The sequence below is a fragment of the Oreochromis aureus genome, linkage group 3 (genome assembly GCF_013358895.1).
Source record: "Oreochromis aureus strain Israel breed Guangdong linkage group 3, ZZ_aureus, whole genome shotgun sequence".
In the NCBI taxonomy this organism is placed as follows: domain Eukaryota; kingdom Metazoa; phylum Chordata; class Actinopteri; order Cichliformes; family Cichlidae; genus Oreochromis; species Oreochromis aureus.
The window spans coordinates 7,315,802-7,333,516 of record NC_052944.1 but is presented as its reverse complement, the minus strand read 5'-3'; the positions used below and the strand labels follow the sequence as shown (position 1 = coordinate 7,333,516).

The 17,715-nt window shown below is 47.8% G+C and overlaps 1 long non-coding RNA gene and 1 pseudogene across 1 annotated transcript; both read right to left on the bottom strand.

Moving 5' to 3' along the window:
• Positions 1-2,927: 2,927 nt before the first annotated feature.
• LOC120437447 lies at positions 2,928-5,128 on the bottom strand. The gene is made up of 4 exons (XR_005611140.1): positions 4,926-5,128; positions 3,969-4,141; positions 3,804-3,880; positions 2,928-3,553 (listed from the first exon to the last, which is right to left on the bottom strand). It is a non-coding gene; the product is annotated as an uncharacterized LOC120437447 (long non-coding RNA).
• A 7,498-nt stretch (positions 5,129-12,626) lies between these two features.
• On the bottom strand, positions 12,627-16,280 carry LOC120439120 (annotated as a pseudogene).
• Between the last annotated feature and the right edge of the window lie 1,435 nt (positions 16,281-17,715).

Below are 17,715 nucleotides of genomic sequence, written 5' to 3'. Positions count from 1 at the left end.
TAGACTGCATATAAAACATGAATGTAGCTTTGGCGTTTGGAAAGTGAAGCCAGTAATTCAGCTTTCAGTATTCCTGATGGCCGTGAGGAGGAACTCATTTGGTTTCGAAAATAATTCTTCTTCTATGGAAGTCTGGAAAACAAAGACTTTGATCCACAACCTCAGGAAACACTTTCCTGATGAATTCGTGGCCAGAGTCACTAGTTTCAAGTCTTATTTAATACAATGTGACTTTCATTGTATAAATTATGTTCTCCTTTGTGTAACTGACAACTTGCAAGCCTTTGAGCGTGTGCCTCAATTAAACAGTGAAATCCACACTCACTTGTCACATCCCAGATTCAACATGTCTAGACTGTCACGGCAAAAGTGCACAGCTTGAGGCTTCATAACAAGTTTTTGCAAACTAATGGATGGACTCACAACAGTGACAGTCTGTGGCATAATGTTGCTTTCTAAAGATATGACCGGTGTTTTCTTTTGGCTTTTTTTATATATATATTTTCTCATTTCTCATTTTTTTCTGAATTACAATATATGAGATTATTTTCTTGTTCATCCCATAAGAGCACTCAGTTTCATAACAAGAAACCGAGGGTTCTTCATGTCTGGTTCAGACATGAAATTAACCAAAACATTGGTCCAACTCATGCATTTGCCGCAACAAAGAAGGCAGATGTTGTAAATTCTCCTCAGCATCAACTCCACATGCCATCGTCCCTATTCTTCATCTCATTACTTGGCATATATAATCTCTGGTTGTACTGTGGCTTTTTGGGGCAGGGAGACAGAGTGAACTATAAAGGGTTTTATACAAGCTGAGGAGTGGAGTTAAACTGGAAGGCAGTCTGCATGTTTGTATGGAAACAATTCTTTCATGAGTTGCAATTCTGTTTGATTCCAGATGTAAAAAGCCACAGGAGAGAAAGATGCATATCAGTCTTGACACCTAAATCCAGGATGATGCTGCACTTGAAGTGCTATCCTAACCTCACCGAAAAGACTACATTTAGCAAAAGTATTCTCTGTGCATTTCTTTTCCTAAGCAATAATGATTCTGAACAAGCAGGATAGAAATTCTTCCAGTTATATTAAAGGATCCACATACTTTTTGGGGAAGAAAAGTGAGTTAGGTAACTTTAAACTTTGCATATTTGTTGGTGTAAGACAGGCTGGTCTGAGTATTTCAGAAACTGTTGATCTGCTAGGATTTTCCCACACAACCATCTCTGGGGATTAAAAGAGGAACATATGCAGTGAGCAGCAGTCCTTTGAGTAAAAATGCCTTGTTGATGTCAGAGGTCAGAGGAGAATGGCGAGACTGCTTCAAGATAATAGGAAAGCAGAAATAACTCAAATAACCACTCATATCAACCAAGGTGTGTAGAAAGACATCTCTGAATAACACATTGAATCCTGTAGCAGATGGTCTACAACAGCAGAAGACTACATCAGGTCCCACTGCTGTCAACTAAGACAGCACAGGCTCACCAAAATTGGAAATTAGAAGACTGGAAAAACAATATGAGCAACATTCAGAAGGTAGGGTCAGAATTTTGCATAAAAACACGAAAGTGTGTCTCCGTCATGCCTCGTTCAGGCAGTTTTGCTATACTATTGGCTGTAAATTACTTCAGGTGAATGGGATGTCTCTAAATGCTCATCTCAGCCAAAAAGCTAAGGATTTTTAAAACTGTGAATCATGCAAAACCGCTCTGGTAAAATGCAGGAATTGTTTTAAAAAGGAAATGAGCATAATAAGTTCCTTTGACAATAATTTTTTAAAAATCACAAATTATTATGATCCTACTTTAAGTCTAATCTCTGTACTGAAGTAATTACACTAAGTCATGCAAATGTTTTGTGTTTGTTCTTGACAGGGAAGCACGTTTTCTTTCTGGCTGCTTCTCTGTGGTCTGACCAGAAACTAACTCATCCTTATTCTAGAAAGTGAACCACAACATGTGGCAACAGAGCCCACAAACATGAGCTCATTCCTCTTGAGGGGAAACTAGCAACTGAAAAAACAGAGATAGAAAGAGAGAAAGTCCCAGTGTTCCTCTCCACATCCGTTTGTCTTTGGACCACATTCCTGCTCCTCTTCCTCAAATGAAATGGTTATCCCTGCAAACAATGAGAAGACTGAGCTGCAGGAGCATCTGCAGCATGTGAAGTGGGACATGAAACAAAATTGGCTCACAAGGTCGAGGTCAACTTCAGCATCAGCACATTCTTTGAGCCAAGGCGTTGGAGAGAAAGCAGGCGCGAACTGAAAATGGCCCTAGTCTCTTCCTAACATGCTTTTATTTCCCACATACTTCGTGATCAGCAGGCCTCAGTATGTTATCAGGTAATACTGAGACAAACAGCTGCTTACGTGCTGAAATGTGGATGTATTATTTGAGAAAAGCATTACACATGAATCAGAAGAACAATACATTTTGACCAATAGGCTAACAATTAAAGTAAACTCATCAGTATTAAAAATACAGCTGGAAAGGTGAACTGTTCCTACTTTAAGAGCAAGTGCAAGTGCAGGCAGATATGTTGCAAAATGTATTTACCATCATAATTAAATACAAAAGAAAGAATGTGCAGAAAAATCTGAACTCTAAACTCACACCTATGATATTAATTTAAAAATCATAGTTGACCTTTTCGAGTTATTGTAACAAAAAAGGAAAAAGTCTTTTCTGTGGCTAAGTCCTCAATTTTCCTTTATTCCTTGTAATGTTGTCAGTCTCCATATGAGTCACGTTGACCACGTGCTGTGTGCTTCATGCTTTGCTCTGGAATGTCAGGTTTCAAATTGCATGTACCCGATATTGCCTTGCCATGCCATGCCAGAGATATAAGATTGTGTGTAACTGTAAAATCAAATGACTATTATTTATTTGCAATAAAATAACATAAAACACACACCAAAGTACACACAGGACTTTTTATTAGTAAGTTACAATGCGGACACATGCACTGCCAAGGACATTTAAAAAAATAATACTATGACATTTCATCATGTTTCAGTTAAACAAGTTAAGAATCAAGCAGTTAAGTAAGAAAAGATTTTTCTGTTTATAACAATTAGAACATGTATGATTGAACACAGAAGAAACATGCACTTTACTGCACTGCAACATAGAAAATTATCCTAAGTGTGAAAAACATATCATTTTCATTTGACAAACACTTGATGATACAAATGTGTTTGCAGTGACTGACTCACCCGAGTTTCTTCCAGAAGCCACAGGTTAACAGGTTAAAGGATATTTATTGTGTCACACAGCATGTTCTTTGGAAACTTGTTCAGCGCAGCGGTTTGAGAAAATATCACAGGCTGTCTGAGCGAGCAGGGTTTCCTTGATGTCATACCCTCCAGAGGCAAGTGCGGTGTTGGTGGTGCATCACGGTGTAGTGTGATGTACCGGGTTGTCAAACCGGCTGCTGACATGACAGAACACTGCCCTCCTGCACCAGCCCAAAGGCACTTTCCACAAGGGGCTTGTCAGGTCAGGGATCTGGTAATGGACCCACAATGCCTCTGTAGAATCCACTCCTAAAGAAAACATCAATGACAATAATGTAAGGAAGAAGGTTATTATACTGAACAACAACTAAACTAAAAAGTGTGAAACAGTGGTGCATAAGTTAGAGACTGGGATGTATATATGTACATGACTGAGTTAGCCGTCTTCAGAAAGTGTAATGTTGTATGTAAATTAATACCTATTCTGACACATGCATGTATGAACAAATAGCAACATGCATTTGTAACACAGGAAACCAAATTTTACAAATCTAATTACCGTACTCCAGTCTGGGCCATCCTATTTGGTACCGGCTTAGTGAAGATCATAGAGTTGATAGGTCCTGGCTTCACACCCTAACAGAAGACACATTTACTATGGATGGTGTTGCTGTTCATATGTAAACATGGTCTAATTCAAAAACTTTAACCTTATTTAAATTACCACTGTCCGTGGCTTGTGCCATTGCTGTTCAGATTCGGTGCAGCTATGCACAGGGGACAACCGGCACTCTGAGTTGTGAGTAGTGTGCTGTTTGGAAGAGCAGTGCCACTGTGTGATTGCACATAACAGCACCTGCCACACAGGAGCACTGGCGATGAATCCAGAAGCTTAATCTAAGAAGAAAGAACTAAAATTAAAATGTAACATCATCTTCATGGAAGAGCCAAACAGGAACATAGTTCAGTGTTATGGTTACTGACCCCTACAGGCTTACCCTCCTGAATGCTTAGGGTTTCCTTCTCTCCCTATTAAAACAATTTAACCATCCTTGATAACTGTAATAACTTAGATTGTGTATATTTGCAGTATTAACTTGGTGTAAATTTGTTTCTGATCACCCAAACACATCTGACTAGTCAAATTAGGTGTGATAAAGCAGGGGACAAGGAAAACATTCAAGTTGATGGGCCTTCAGGAATGAACTTAACTAATGCTTAAATGAACTGAACCCCACTGAACAGGGATTAACAACTTTACACAGCTTCCTGCCTACACTTAGTCTGTGTGGTGCCTCACTCTTCCTCATTGACCTGTAGCACAGGGCTCTCACAGAGACCTCCCTGTCAACCTGTGTTTTTTGGACACTGAATAAAGATACAAGAACCATTAGCATTATTTCTGTACTACTCATGTCAACACGTCTTAAACATATATACTTTACACGTAGCAAGAGTAGCATTGGGTAGTTAACTACCTGCTTAGTTAGCCAACTACCTAACGCTATTATAAAAGTGTCTAACAACAAAAGTGACATTAGTTAAACCTCAACTATAAACACCGTTTAAGGAAACATGTAATGTAGAGAATTGACATCAAATGAAACACATAGCGGAGTAACGTAGTGTTTGCATTTCACGTTAGCTAACGTTTCTTTGTCGGTTAATTTACGTTTTTTACCTTCGTAGTTGTGTATATATGATGCAGCATATAACTTAAATCCTTTATCTAACATGCTGACGGGGTTTGTCGTCACTCTGTAAATCCGATGAACATCAGTGATGTTCAAATTTGGGAGCTCTTGTAGGACGAGTGCAAACGCGGAGGTCGGATTATGAATGAGTGGGAGGAGTTGCGCCATTAGAAGGAAGATTACATGACGCGTCAAAAGGCTGAGTGCTTTGAAGTTCGGCCGTGCTTTGAAGTGCGGCCGTTAGGTCACGCCTACTGAGGGCATAAATAGAAGTCAAAAACAGCATTAGTGTGTGTTAGTCTGTTCCTCTGGCTTTGCGTTTCTCAACGTTTTGTCCATTTCCATCAGCATCGGCGGAGCCTTGGGCATACGCTGTGCGATTTTTTCAGTGGCGTTATTCAGCGCCTGCTCAAACTGTACGATCGATCGACTCGCAGGGGTTAGAAGTTCGTAGGTCACGATGCAGGGTGTCACACTATACGCCCGATGCTCTGATGCGACCTGAGTGCTCACACTAAGCATCAATCTGTCCCTCTCTCTCCCTCTCTGTCTTTCACTCATACAGACACACACACCACCACCATCAACTGTGCTAAATTGCTAATGAAAAATATTAATCAGGCAGCTGTGATTGAGCAGCAATGTCCATTCAAATATTTTCACGGTTGTTGTGGTCGTGATAATTTTGTGAGGAGACATCGAAAAGGCTCGGAAGAGCTTGCAAAAGTTCTACAAGTTGTGCTTTCATCGCTTGTGTCCAGATCACATGCTGCACTACTGTGCTGCTCCGTCTTTTCGCCTTCATTTCTGTGTTTGCGCGTGCGCAGTGTGAGAGGCTGCAGTGACCCTCACGATGGCCGACAGGATTTCAAACAGGCTTGATTTTCTTATGTCCAAACCATTGATGATAGGGAGCTGGTCGAGGTGTTAATCGCTTCTTGTTACCCCATGTATACAACACGATGCACGATGAAGGCAAAACTCGGGCCGATCACCAAAACGGTCGCATGACTGAAAGACTCGACTCAAAATTATCCAAAAATCGCACAGTGTATGCCCAGCATTACCTACGAACTTCTAACCCCTGCGAATCAATCGTGCAGTTTGAGCAGAAGCTGAATAACGTGACTGAAAAGATCGCACAGTGTATGACCAGTTTTATTCAGCTCCTGCTCAGCATTTTTTTTTACATTTTTATGAATCTTCATCAGTTAAACTAAAAAAAAAAAACGGCGGGCATTCGCAGGGGGCTAAAGGAGCTTCTGGGTTGGGAGATGAAGCATCTTTAAAAAATTTCAAGAATTCAGGAGGCTTTCTTTCCAAACTCCTTATGTTTCAGGTGTTGGACCTGTTCGTGGGCTCCTGCACACTGGTATCCATATCAACCGCTTGTAAGCATCCATCACAGCCGGCGTGGAAACCTGGAGGTTCCCTCCAGATTTCACAACGCTTTCTTTCCAATCTCCTTGTGTTTCAGGTCTTGGACCTGTTCCTGGGCTCCTGCACTCTGATATCCATCTCACCCGCTTGTAAGTATCCATCACAGCCGGCGTGGAAACCTGGAGGTTCCCTGCAGATTTCACAACGCTTTCTTTCCACTCTCCTTGTGTTTCAGGTCTTGGATCTGTTTGTGGACTCCTGCACACTGATATCCATCTCACCCGTTTCTAAGTGTCCGTCACAACTAGTGTGGAAACCTGGAAGTTCCCTCCAGATTGCACAACGCTTTCTTTCCACTCTCCTTGTGTTTCAGGTCTTGGATCTGTTTGTGGACTCCTGCACACTGATATCCATCTCACCCGTTTCTAAGTGTCCGTCACAACTAGCGTGGAAACCTGGAGGTTCCCTCCATATTTCACAATGCTTTCTTTTCAGTCTCATTATCTTTCAAGTCTTGGATCTGTTCCTGGGTTCCTGCACTCTGATATCCATCTCATCCGCTTCTAAGTGTCCGTCACAGCCGGCGTGGAAACCTGGAAGTTCCCTCCAGATTGCACAATGCTTTCTTTCCACTCTCCTTGTGTTTCAGGTCTTGGATCTGTTTGTGGACTCCTGCACACTGATATCCATCTCACCCGCTTCTAAGTGTCCATCACAACTAGCGTGGAAACCTGGAAGTTCCCTCCAGATTGCACAATGCTTTCTTTCCACTCTCCTTGTGTTTCAGGTCTTGGATCTGTTTGTGGGCTCCTGCACACTGATATCCATCTCACCCGCTTCTAAGTGTCCGTCACAGCCGGCATGGAAACCTGGAAGTTCCCTCCAGATTGCACAACGCTTTCTTTCCACTCTCCTTCTGTTTCAGGTCTTGGATCTCTTCCTAGGCTCCTACACTCTGATATCTATCTCACCCGCTTGTAAGTGTCCGTCACAACCAGCGTGGAAACCTGGAGGTTCCCTCCAGATTTCACAATGCTTTCTTTCCGCTCCACTTATGTTTCAGGTCTTGGATCTATTCCTGGGCTCCTGCACTCTGATATCCATCTCACCCGCTTCTAAGTGTCCGTCACAGCCGGCGTGGAAATCTGGAAGTTCCCTCCAGATTGCACAACGCTTTCTTTCCACTCTCCTTGTGTTTCAGGTCTTGGATCTGTTTGTGGACTCCTGCACACTGGTATCCATCTCACCCGCTTCTAAGTGTCCGTCACAACCAGCGTGGAAATCTGGAGGTTCCCTCCAGATTTCACAACGCTTTCTTTTCAATCTCCTTATCTTTCAAGTCTTGGACCTGTTCCTGGGTTCCTGCACTCTGATATCCATCTCACCCGCTTGTAAGTATCCGTCACAACCAGCGTGGAAACCTGGAGGTTACCTTCAGATTTCACAACGCTTTCTTTCAATTCTCCTTATGTTTCAGGTCTTGGACCTTTTCCTGGGCTCCTGCACTCTGATATCCATCACACCCGCTTGTAAGTATCCGTCACAACCAGCGTGGAAACCTGGAAGTTCCCTTCAGATTTCACAACGCTTTCTTTCCACTCTCCTTGTGTTTCAGGTCTTGGATCTCTTCCTGGGCTCCAGCACTCTGATATCTATCTCACCCGCTTGTAAGTGTCCGTCACAGCCGGCGTGGAAACCTGGAGGTTCCCTCCAGATTTCAAAACGCTTTCCTTTCAATCTCCTTCCGTTTCAGGTCTTGGACCTGTTCCTGGGCTCCTGCACTCTGATATCCATCTCACCCGCTTGTAAGCATCCGTCACAACCAGCGTGGAAACCTGGAGGTTCCCTTCAGATTTCACAACGCTTTCTTTCAAATCTCCTTATGTTTCAGGTCTTGGACCTTTTCCTGGGCTCTTGCACTCTGATATCCATCTCACCCGCTTCTAAGTGTCCGGCACAGCCGGCGTGGAAACCTGGAAGTTCCCTCCAGATTGCACAACGCTTTCTTTCCAATCTCCTTATGTTTCAGGTCTTGGATCTGTTCCTGGGCTCCTGCACTCTGATATCCATCTCACCCGCTTGTAAGTATCCATCACATGTGGCGTGGAAACCTGGAAGTTCCCTCCAGATTGCACAACGCTTTCTTTCCACTCTCCTTCTGTTTCAGGTCTTGGATCTCTTCCTAGGCTCCTGCACTGTGACATCTATCTCACCCGCTTGTAAGTATCCATCACATCTGGCGTGGAAACCTGGAAGTTTCCTCCAGATTGCACAATGCTTTCTTTCCACTCTCCTTGTGTTTCAGGTCTTGGATCTTTTTGTGGGCTCCTGCACACTGATATCCATCTCACCCGCTTCTAAGTGTCCGTCACAGCCGGCGTGGAAACCTGGAAGTTCCCTCCAGATTGCACAATGCTTTCTTTCCACTCTCCTTGTGTTTCAGGTCTTGGATCTTTTTGTGGGCTCCTGCACACTGATATCCATCTCACCCGCTTCTAAGTGTCCGTCACAACCGGCGTGGAAACCTGGAAGTTCCCTCCAAATTGCACAACGCTTTCTTTCCACTCTCCTTGTGTTTCAGGTCTTGGATCTATTCCTGGGCTCCTGCACTCTGATGTCCATCTCACCCGCTTCTAAGTGTCCGTCACAGCAGGCGTGGAAACCTGGAAGTTCCTCCAGATTGCACAACGCGCTTCTTTCCACTCTCCTTGTGTTTCAGGTCTTGGATCTGTTTGTGGGCTCCTGCACACTGGTATCCATCTCACCCGCTTCTAAGTGTCCGTCACAGCCGGCGTGGAAACCTGGAGGTTCCCTCCAGATTTAACGACGCTTTCTTTCCAATCTCCTTATGTTTCAGGTCTTGGATCTGTTCCTGGGCTCCTGCACACTGATATCCATCTCACCCGCTTCTAAGTGTCCGTCACAGCCGGCGTGGAAACCTGGAGGTTCCCTCCAGATTTCAAAACGCTTTCTTTTCAATCTCCTTATGTTTCAGGTCTTGGATCTCTTCCTGGGCTCCTGCACTCTGATATCTATCTCACCCGCCTGTAAGTGTCCGTCACAGCCGGCGTGGAAACCTGGAGGTTCCCTCCAGATTTCACAACGCTTTCTTTTCAATGTCCTTGTGTTTCAGGTCTTGGATCTCTTCCTGGGCTACTGCACTCTGATATCCATCTCACCCGCTTGTAACTATCCATTACAGCCTTCGTGGAAACCTGGGGGTTCCCTCCAGATTTCACAACGCTTTCTTTCCAATCTCCGTGTGTTTCAGGTCTTGGATCTGTTCCTGGGGTCCTGCACTCTGATATCCATCTCACCCGCTTGTAAGTGTCCGTCACAACCAGTGTGGAAACCTGGAGGTTCCCTCCAGATTTCACAATGCTTTCTTTCCCCTCCACTTATGTTTCAGGTCTTGGACCTGTTCCTGGGCTCCTGCACACTGATATCCATCTCACCCGCTTCTAAGTGTCCGTCACAGTCGGCGTGGAAACATGGAAGTTCCCTCCAAATTGCACAACGCTTTCTTTCCCCTCCACTTATGTTTCAGGTCTTGGATCTGTTCCTGGGCTCCTGCACACTGATATCCATCTCACCCGCTTGTAAGTGTCCGTCACAACCAGCGTGGAAACCTGGAGGTTCCCTCCAGATTGCACAACGCTTTCTTTCCACTCTCCTTGTGTTTCAGGTCTTGGATCTTTTTGTGGGCTCCTGCACACTTATATCCATCTCACCCGTTTCTAAGTGTCCGTCACAGCCGGCGTGGAAACCTGGAAGTTCCCTCCAGATTGCACAACGCTTTCTTTCCACTCTCCTTGTGTTTCAGGTCTTGGATCTGTTTGTGGGCCCCTTCACACTTATATCCATCTCACCCGCTTCTAAGTATCCATCACATCTGGCGTGGAAACCTGGAAGTTTCCTCCAGATTGCACAATGCTTTCTTTCCACTCTCCTTGTGTTTCAGGTCTTGGATCTTTTTGTGGGCTCCTGCACACTGATATCCATCTCACCCGCTTCTAAGTGTCCGTCACAGCCAGGCGTGGAAACCTGGAAGTTCCTCCAGATTGCACAATGCTTTCTTTCCACTCTCCTTGTGTTTCAGGTCTTGGATCTTTTTGTGGGCTCCTGCACACTGATATCCATCTCACCCGCTTCTAAGTGTCCGTCACAACCGGCGTGGAAACCTGGAAGTTCCCTCCAAATTGCACAACGCTTTCTTTCCACTCTCCTTGTGTTTCAGGTCTTGGATCTGTTCCTGGGCTCCTGCACTCTGATATCCATCTCACCTGCTTCTAAGTGTCCGTCACAGCCGGCGTGGAAAGTTCCCTCCATATTGCACAACGCTTTCTTTCCACTCTCCTTGTGTTTCAGGTCTTGGATCTGTTCGTGGGCTCCTGCACTCTGACATCTATCTCACCCGCTTCTAAGTGTCCGTCACAACCAGCGTGGAAACCTGGAGGTTCCCTCCAGATTGCACAACGCTTTCTTTCCACTCTCCTTGTGTTTCAGGTCTTGGATCTTTTCCTGGGCTCGTGCACACTGGTATCTATCTCACCCGCTTGTAAGTGTGCGTCACAGCCGGCGTGGAAACCTGGAGGTTCCCTCCAGATTTCACGAAGCTTTCTTTCAAATCTCCTTGTGTTTCAGGTCTTGGATCTGTTTGTGGACTCCTGCACACTGATATCCATCTCACCCGCTTCTAAGTGTCCGTCACAGCCGGCGTGGAAACCTGGAGGTTCCCTCCAGATTGCACAACGCTTTCTTTCCACTCTCCTTGTGTTTCAGGTCTTGGATCTGTTTGTGGGCTCCTGCACACTGATATCCATCTCACCCGCATGTAAGTGTCCGTCACAGCCGGCGTGGAAACCTGGAAGTTCCCTCCAGATTGCACAACGCTTTCTTTCAAGTCTCCTTATGTTTCAGGTCTTGGATCTGTTCCTGGGCTCCTGCACTCTGATATCGTTGGGTTACTTAACGTAATCGGTGGTTCTTTGATAACAGAGTGAGGTGTTTCACTCTATGAATTGCCTTGGCGTGACCAACTACGGAAGCTCCAATGACACCACGTCTGTCTCTGACAGACCTGTCGATCCGTGCTTCGGGCTCCGCCCCCTCATACTAACACGGCTGACCAGCTCCTCCTATCTCATTCCAAGCAGATTTCTTTCCGTGCCTAAGCAAGGAGGGAAGTGTTGGTGAAACACCTCACTCTGTTATCAAAGAACCAGGGATTACGTTAAGTAACCCAACGTTCTTTTTCTAACTTCGCTCGGTGTTTCACTATGGGAGATATGGCCCACTCCCGGATTGTGCCAGCTCCCGAAGCCACACTCCAGTACTACTCCAGGATCTCAGGTCGAACCTGAGGCACCAGAATCCAGCACTGCCTGAGCCAGGGATGACTGTGCAACATCCAGCCGATAAAACCGGACAAACGTGTGCGGCGTAGCCCAGCTTGCTGCCGCACAAATATCCTGGACTGATACACCTCTGAACAAAGCCCAGGATGTGGCCACACCCCTAGTGGAGTGAGCTCGAAGTCCCGGGGGGGCCTGCGAGCCCTTACAGCTATAAGCCAGAGCTATGGCCTCTACAATCCAATGAGCTAGCCTCTGGCGTGATAAGGGCCTGCCCTTGTGAGGGAGGCCAGGAAACAAACAGCTGATCCGACTTCCTGAATCCAGCTGTTCTGTCAAGATAAGTCCCCAACGCCCGCACAGGGCACAAAGTGTTCAGCCTCTGCTCCGTCTCTGAAGAGAATGTAGGGGGGTGAAAAGGCAGGAGCTATACTGTAGAGCACCTGTATGACGTTTCCAACACTTTAGGGACAAAGGCAGGGTTAGGCCTCAGGCGTGCTTTAGTCAGTCCTGGGGCCAGCTGTAGACAAGAGGGGTGAATAGACAGAGCCTGTAATTCACTAACTCGCTTGGCTGTGGTTAGAGCTAACAGCAGAGTGGTTTTAAGAGAGAGAAACTTCAACCCCACTGCCCCAATGGGCTCAAAGGGGTGGTGGGAGAGGGCGCCCAAAACGACTGACAGATCCCATAAAGGGACCAGTGGTCTAGAAACTGGGAGCGTTCGACGCGCCCTCTCATGAAGCGACATACGAGGGGTGCTGACCAGCAGGTTTATCACCAAAACCCACGTGGCAGGCTGAAATAGCTGCTAAATAGACCTTTATGGTGGAAAAAGCTCTCCTTTTGTCCAGCAAGTCCCGAAGAAAACACAACAGCTCCACCACTGAACACTGAAAAGGGATAATCTGCTTTTCATGGCACCACTCCCCAAAACACACCATTTACTGCTGTAAATGGAACGAGTGGAGGAGGCTCTGGCATTCTGAATGGTTTCAATAACCTTCGGAGGCATGCCTGCTGCCTTCAAATTCCACCTCTCACGGGCCAGGCCCAGAGAGCAACCTGTTCTGGATGGGGATGGTATATCTCCCCACGCGCCTGAGACAGAAGGTCCCTGTGGATGGGGAGTGGCCATGGCTCGTCCACCAGAAGCTGGATGATTTCTGCTATCCAGTGTTTGGATGGCCACCGTGGAGCTATTAAGATCAGTGACAGCCCCTGATCCCTCACTCTGATCAGTGTTGGGGAGATCAGGCTGAGGGGAGGGAAAGCATACAGCAGAGTTTTTGGCCATGGATGGGCCAGCGCATCCACGCCCAGTGGCGCATCTGCGTCTGATAGGGAGAAAAACAGAGGGCACTGTGTGTTTTCTCGTGAGGCGAAGAGATCTACGGCAGCCCGGCCGTATCTCTGCCAAATCTGCTCCACCACCTGTGGGTGAAGCCTCCATTCTCCGAACAGTGGATTTCCTCTGGACAGGAGGTCCGCCCCCCTGTTCAGAATTCCTGGCACGTGAGTTGGCCGAAGGGAGAGGAGCCGAGTGCTGCTCCACACAATTATTTCCCTGGCTAATCTGTGTAGCTGCCGGGAACGGGTGCCGCCCTGGCGGTTGATATAAGCAACTACAGTGGAGTTGTCTGTTTTCACTAAAACATGTTGTCCCCGGAGATATGGCAGAAAATGCCGTAAGGCTAGGAGCACCGCGCGGAGCTCCAGCACATTTATGTGATTCAGAGCGAGTCTCTGTGACCAAACGCCATTCACTGCTCTGCCCATCATAGTTGCACCCCAGCCTGACAGGGATGCATCTGTGGTCAGCGTCACCCTGGAAGACACTGCCCCGGGAGGTACCCCCGCAGCGAGAGCTGTCGGGCTCCTCCAAGGCCGGAGAGCCGCGATACACGGCTGCGTTATTTTTACACCATGACTGAGATGTCGGCGAGGGCACAGCTGCAGAGAAGCGACCCACCACTGAAAATCTCTCATCATAAGCAGCCCCAAATGTACCACCGATATCACCGAGGCCATGAGGCCGAGGAGGCGGAGACAGAGTCGGAACCGCACGACTTTCCCCAGCTGAAACGGAAAGACAGTGAGTGAAGGATGCGATCCTCCGCTCTGAAAGTGCCATACGATAAGAGATGGAGTCTATTCTGAGCCCCAGATACTCTATAAACTGTGCGGGTTCCAAGTGGCTCTTTTCCAGGTTGATTGTGAACCCAAGCTCCGTGAGGTGATTCACTACCACCTCGGAGTCTTTGATCGCCTGCTCGCGCAATCGTGAGCATATTAGATAATCGTCTATGTAAGAGAATATTCTGATGCCGCTGTTCCTTAACGGAGACAGCGCTGCTTCCACACATTTGCTGAACACCCTTGGGGCTAAGGATAGCCCGAATGGGATAGTTTGAAACTCGTACACTACTCTCTGATAAGCGAACCTGAGATATTTCCTGTGTGGAGGATAAATGGCGATGTGAAAATATGCGTCTGATAGGTCGATTGTAACAAACCAATCGCCTGTGTGAATTGAGCGACAAAGCGTCTTGTGTGTGAGCATTCTGAACGTGTACTTTCTCAAATGCTTGTTTAACACACGCAGATCCAGAATAGGACGGAGCGACGTTCCGTCCTTTTTCGGGATGAGGAAATAGCGGGAGTAAAAGCCCTGCTGAGCTTCTTCGCTCGGAACCACTCTGATCGCCTTTTTGTGTAACAGGGAGAATATTTCCTCTTTCAGCACATTCGCTGAGTCGCCACTGGCCACCGAAGCCAACACTCCGCCGAATCTCGGTGGTTTTACTGCAAACTGTAGTCTGTAACCCTGGGAAATGGTTGACATGAACTGCGCATGTGCGCCACCGCTCCAGCCGCGCTGTGAGCGGGCCTCTGAAGACGCAGTAGCGTGACGTCACCCCTGTCTCCCGGGAGGAGTTGGGGCTGTCCCCCTCGGGAAGAGCGTGAGCTGCCCCCGCTGGGAACAAAGACAAATGGCAGTGATTTTCTTTTGTTTTTATTTTGAAACTGGGGGGACATTCTGCCCTTGGCAAACTGCCTGGCTGCAGAAATGCACGTTTTATTTCTTTTGTTACCCCCAAACCACAGTGAAGTGTCTGGTGACTCTGGGCAGTGCTTGGTGACACAGACAGAGTTCTTTGGAGTGCTTGATGACACTGCGCCATTTGTCCACAAGTCTGTCCTCCCTGAACTGGAGGAGGAGACTGAGAGGGTGCTCCTGGTGAACTGGAAACTTCTGGAGACCCTGAACCTTGGAGTGATTTGGTTACCCCTTCTAACACCTTCCTTCTCTTTGGGGAGAAGAGGGTGACACAGAACGTTGCAGGTGTGCTAGGCTGACCACTTCTTTTTCCCCTCTCCGGGGTGTGACGGCTTGTTCTTTGCAGCAGCCGCTGCAAAGGAATGCTTGCCCCAAGGTCTTTGGTTCTCTACCTTGGCCTGGTGGGCACCCTGCTGGCCTCCTGCTCCTCTCTGCATTCTGACCCCACTCTGTCTCCCTCTCACAGCTGCTGCTGTTGCGGCAAAGCCAGCTCTTGGCACCTGCTGGGGCTGAGAGTTAGGTTTTCTGGGTAAGCAGAGGTTGAATGCTTCTCCCTCCTGCTTTCTGTGGGTGCTTGTTTCTCTCATTCTCTCCAGGGCTGGGCCAAAAAGACCCTTGGTTGGGTCATAGGCTGCATCCATTACCTCAGCCCTCTGAGCATCACCTAGGCCTGACAGGTTTAGCCACAAGGCTCTCTCACCCGAGACTGCAAGGCCCATAACGCGGCCACACCCTTGGACTGCTCCCCTGGAGGAGCGAAGAATGAGATCATTAACCACGCAGATTTCATCCCAGAGGGCTGGGTTCGGGGAACCCGAGTCAAGCTCACGGCCCATGTCTTCCAGAATTTCTGCCTGATATGCTGATAGCTGTGTGACTGCATTAAGCGAGCATACTGACTGTGCAGCATATTTGTACATCCTTTGATAGATAGACGCCGTGAGGCAATCTATCTTGTTGGGCAAAGAAACACTAGAAGACGCTGAGATTGCCCTGCGGTTAGGGTGAAGGTGATACGCCACTGAAGGCTCCACTGCTTCAGCCCCACTCGGTGGCCTGGACTGCTGGGGAGGAAAGGTGGAGTCATCCTCCTGTTCCTCATCCATGTCCTCCATGTCGAGGAGGTCGGAGTCGGCATCGCCCTCCGCGTCCTCGCCACCCGGCCCGCCCACGTTTTGATCGAGGAGGTCCTCGAACGATGGGGGCATGAGCGGGGACTCTTCTTCCATCATGTCCGCCCAGCTTGTGGAGGCTCGCGGATGATGGATATCACTCGTACCAGTAGCGGCCGACAGGCAGGGGTCCTGACTGTTCGTTACTGCTACTCTCAGCCTCCTTTCCAGGACTTTCTCTGGCATCAACGCACAGTGTGGGCATCCCTGAGGGTCCGCCAGTGAAGCCTGAGCATGCTTGGCACCCATACAGACGATGCACATTGGATGAGGGTCCCTGCCCGAGATGGTGGCACCGCATGATGCGGGGCACGGGCGGGATGCAGCCTCTTTGGCCTTCGGCTCCGACCTTTTGGTGGGAGTAGGAGCCGTCGACATGGTTAGCGGAAAGTTGGTGAGACTAGGCTACACCAGGCTTGTCTCAACACGTTAGCCCGTAAGTAGCTAGGACTAGCGGCGGGTGTTAAATCCGAGCTAGTCACCGCGGGAGTCAGCTCGTCGTGACACGTTAGCTGCACTCCTCTAGCCAATATCGTTAGCAACTTAATGCTAACTGAGCCCTAGGTCGACTAACAAGCTAATGCTAGTGAGACGCTAATGTTGTTCGTGGCCTGCTAACAAGTTAATGCTAGCCGGACACTGAACGAACAGCTCGCCGTAACGCGTTAGCCCGAGTTACACAACGTCGGCTACCTCGCTAACTAAAACCAGGAACCGCTGGGACAGCTCGCCTGACGCGGTTGCTGTTCCACAGTACAACTCTAAGTACACTTCTTTCGAAGGACTTACTCAGCACGATCAAAACTGGAAATGGAAAAACTGCGTTTGGCGACGTACTCCTACACGGGACGCCTGAGAACTGTTAAGCAGCTAATCAAGTTAGCCTGGATGCGCTGAGGGAGCTCAAAGTAGTTTCTCACGGGAAGAAAGCGAGAATGAGTTAGGAGGAGCTGGTCGGCCGTGTTAGTATGAGGGGGCGGAGCCCTGAGCACTCAACAGGTCTGTCAGAGACAGTTAGCTCATACTTCACGTCAGACACACCCCGTGTGAGTGGCGATTGCTGATAAGTCACATCACAGTCACGCCCTGACATTGGCGATCTCTAATAAGTCACGTCACAGACACGCCCGGCGAGCGGCGATTGCTGATAAGTCACGTCAGAGAAACGCCCTGCGATCGGCGATCACTCATACTTCACGTCAGACACACCCCGTGTGAGGGGCGATTCCTGATAAGTTATGTCACAGACACGCCAGAATATTGGTGATTGCTCATACGTCACATAACAAACACGGCCTGCGAGTGGCGATTACGGATAAGTCACAGCACAGTCACGCCCTGACATTGGCGATCTCTAATAAGTCACGTCACAGACATGCCCGGCGAGCGGCGATTGCTGATAAGTCAAAAAAAAGTCACGCCTTGACATTGGCGATCGTTAATATGTCACGTTACAGACACGTCCGGCGAGCAGCGATTGCTGATAAGTCACAAAAAAGTCACGCCCTGACATTGGTGACAGCTAATACGTCACGTGACAGACACGCCCTATGATCGGCGATCACTCATACTTCACGTCAGACACACCCCGTGTGAGCTATTTTACATCACAGCGGAGAGACGGGTTAGGCATTGATAATTGACATCACAGCCGAGAGACATGTCTGGCATTGATATTTGACCTCACAGTAGAGAGTCGAGTCTGGTGTTGCTATTTGACATCACAGCAGCGAGGCGAGTCTGGCATTGATATTTGACATCACAGCAGATAGTCGAATCTGGTGTTGATATTTGACATCACAGCAGAGACACG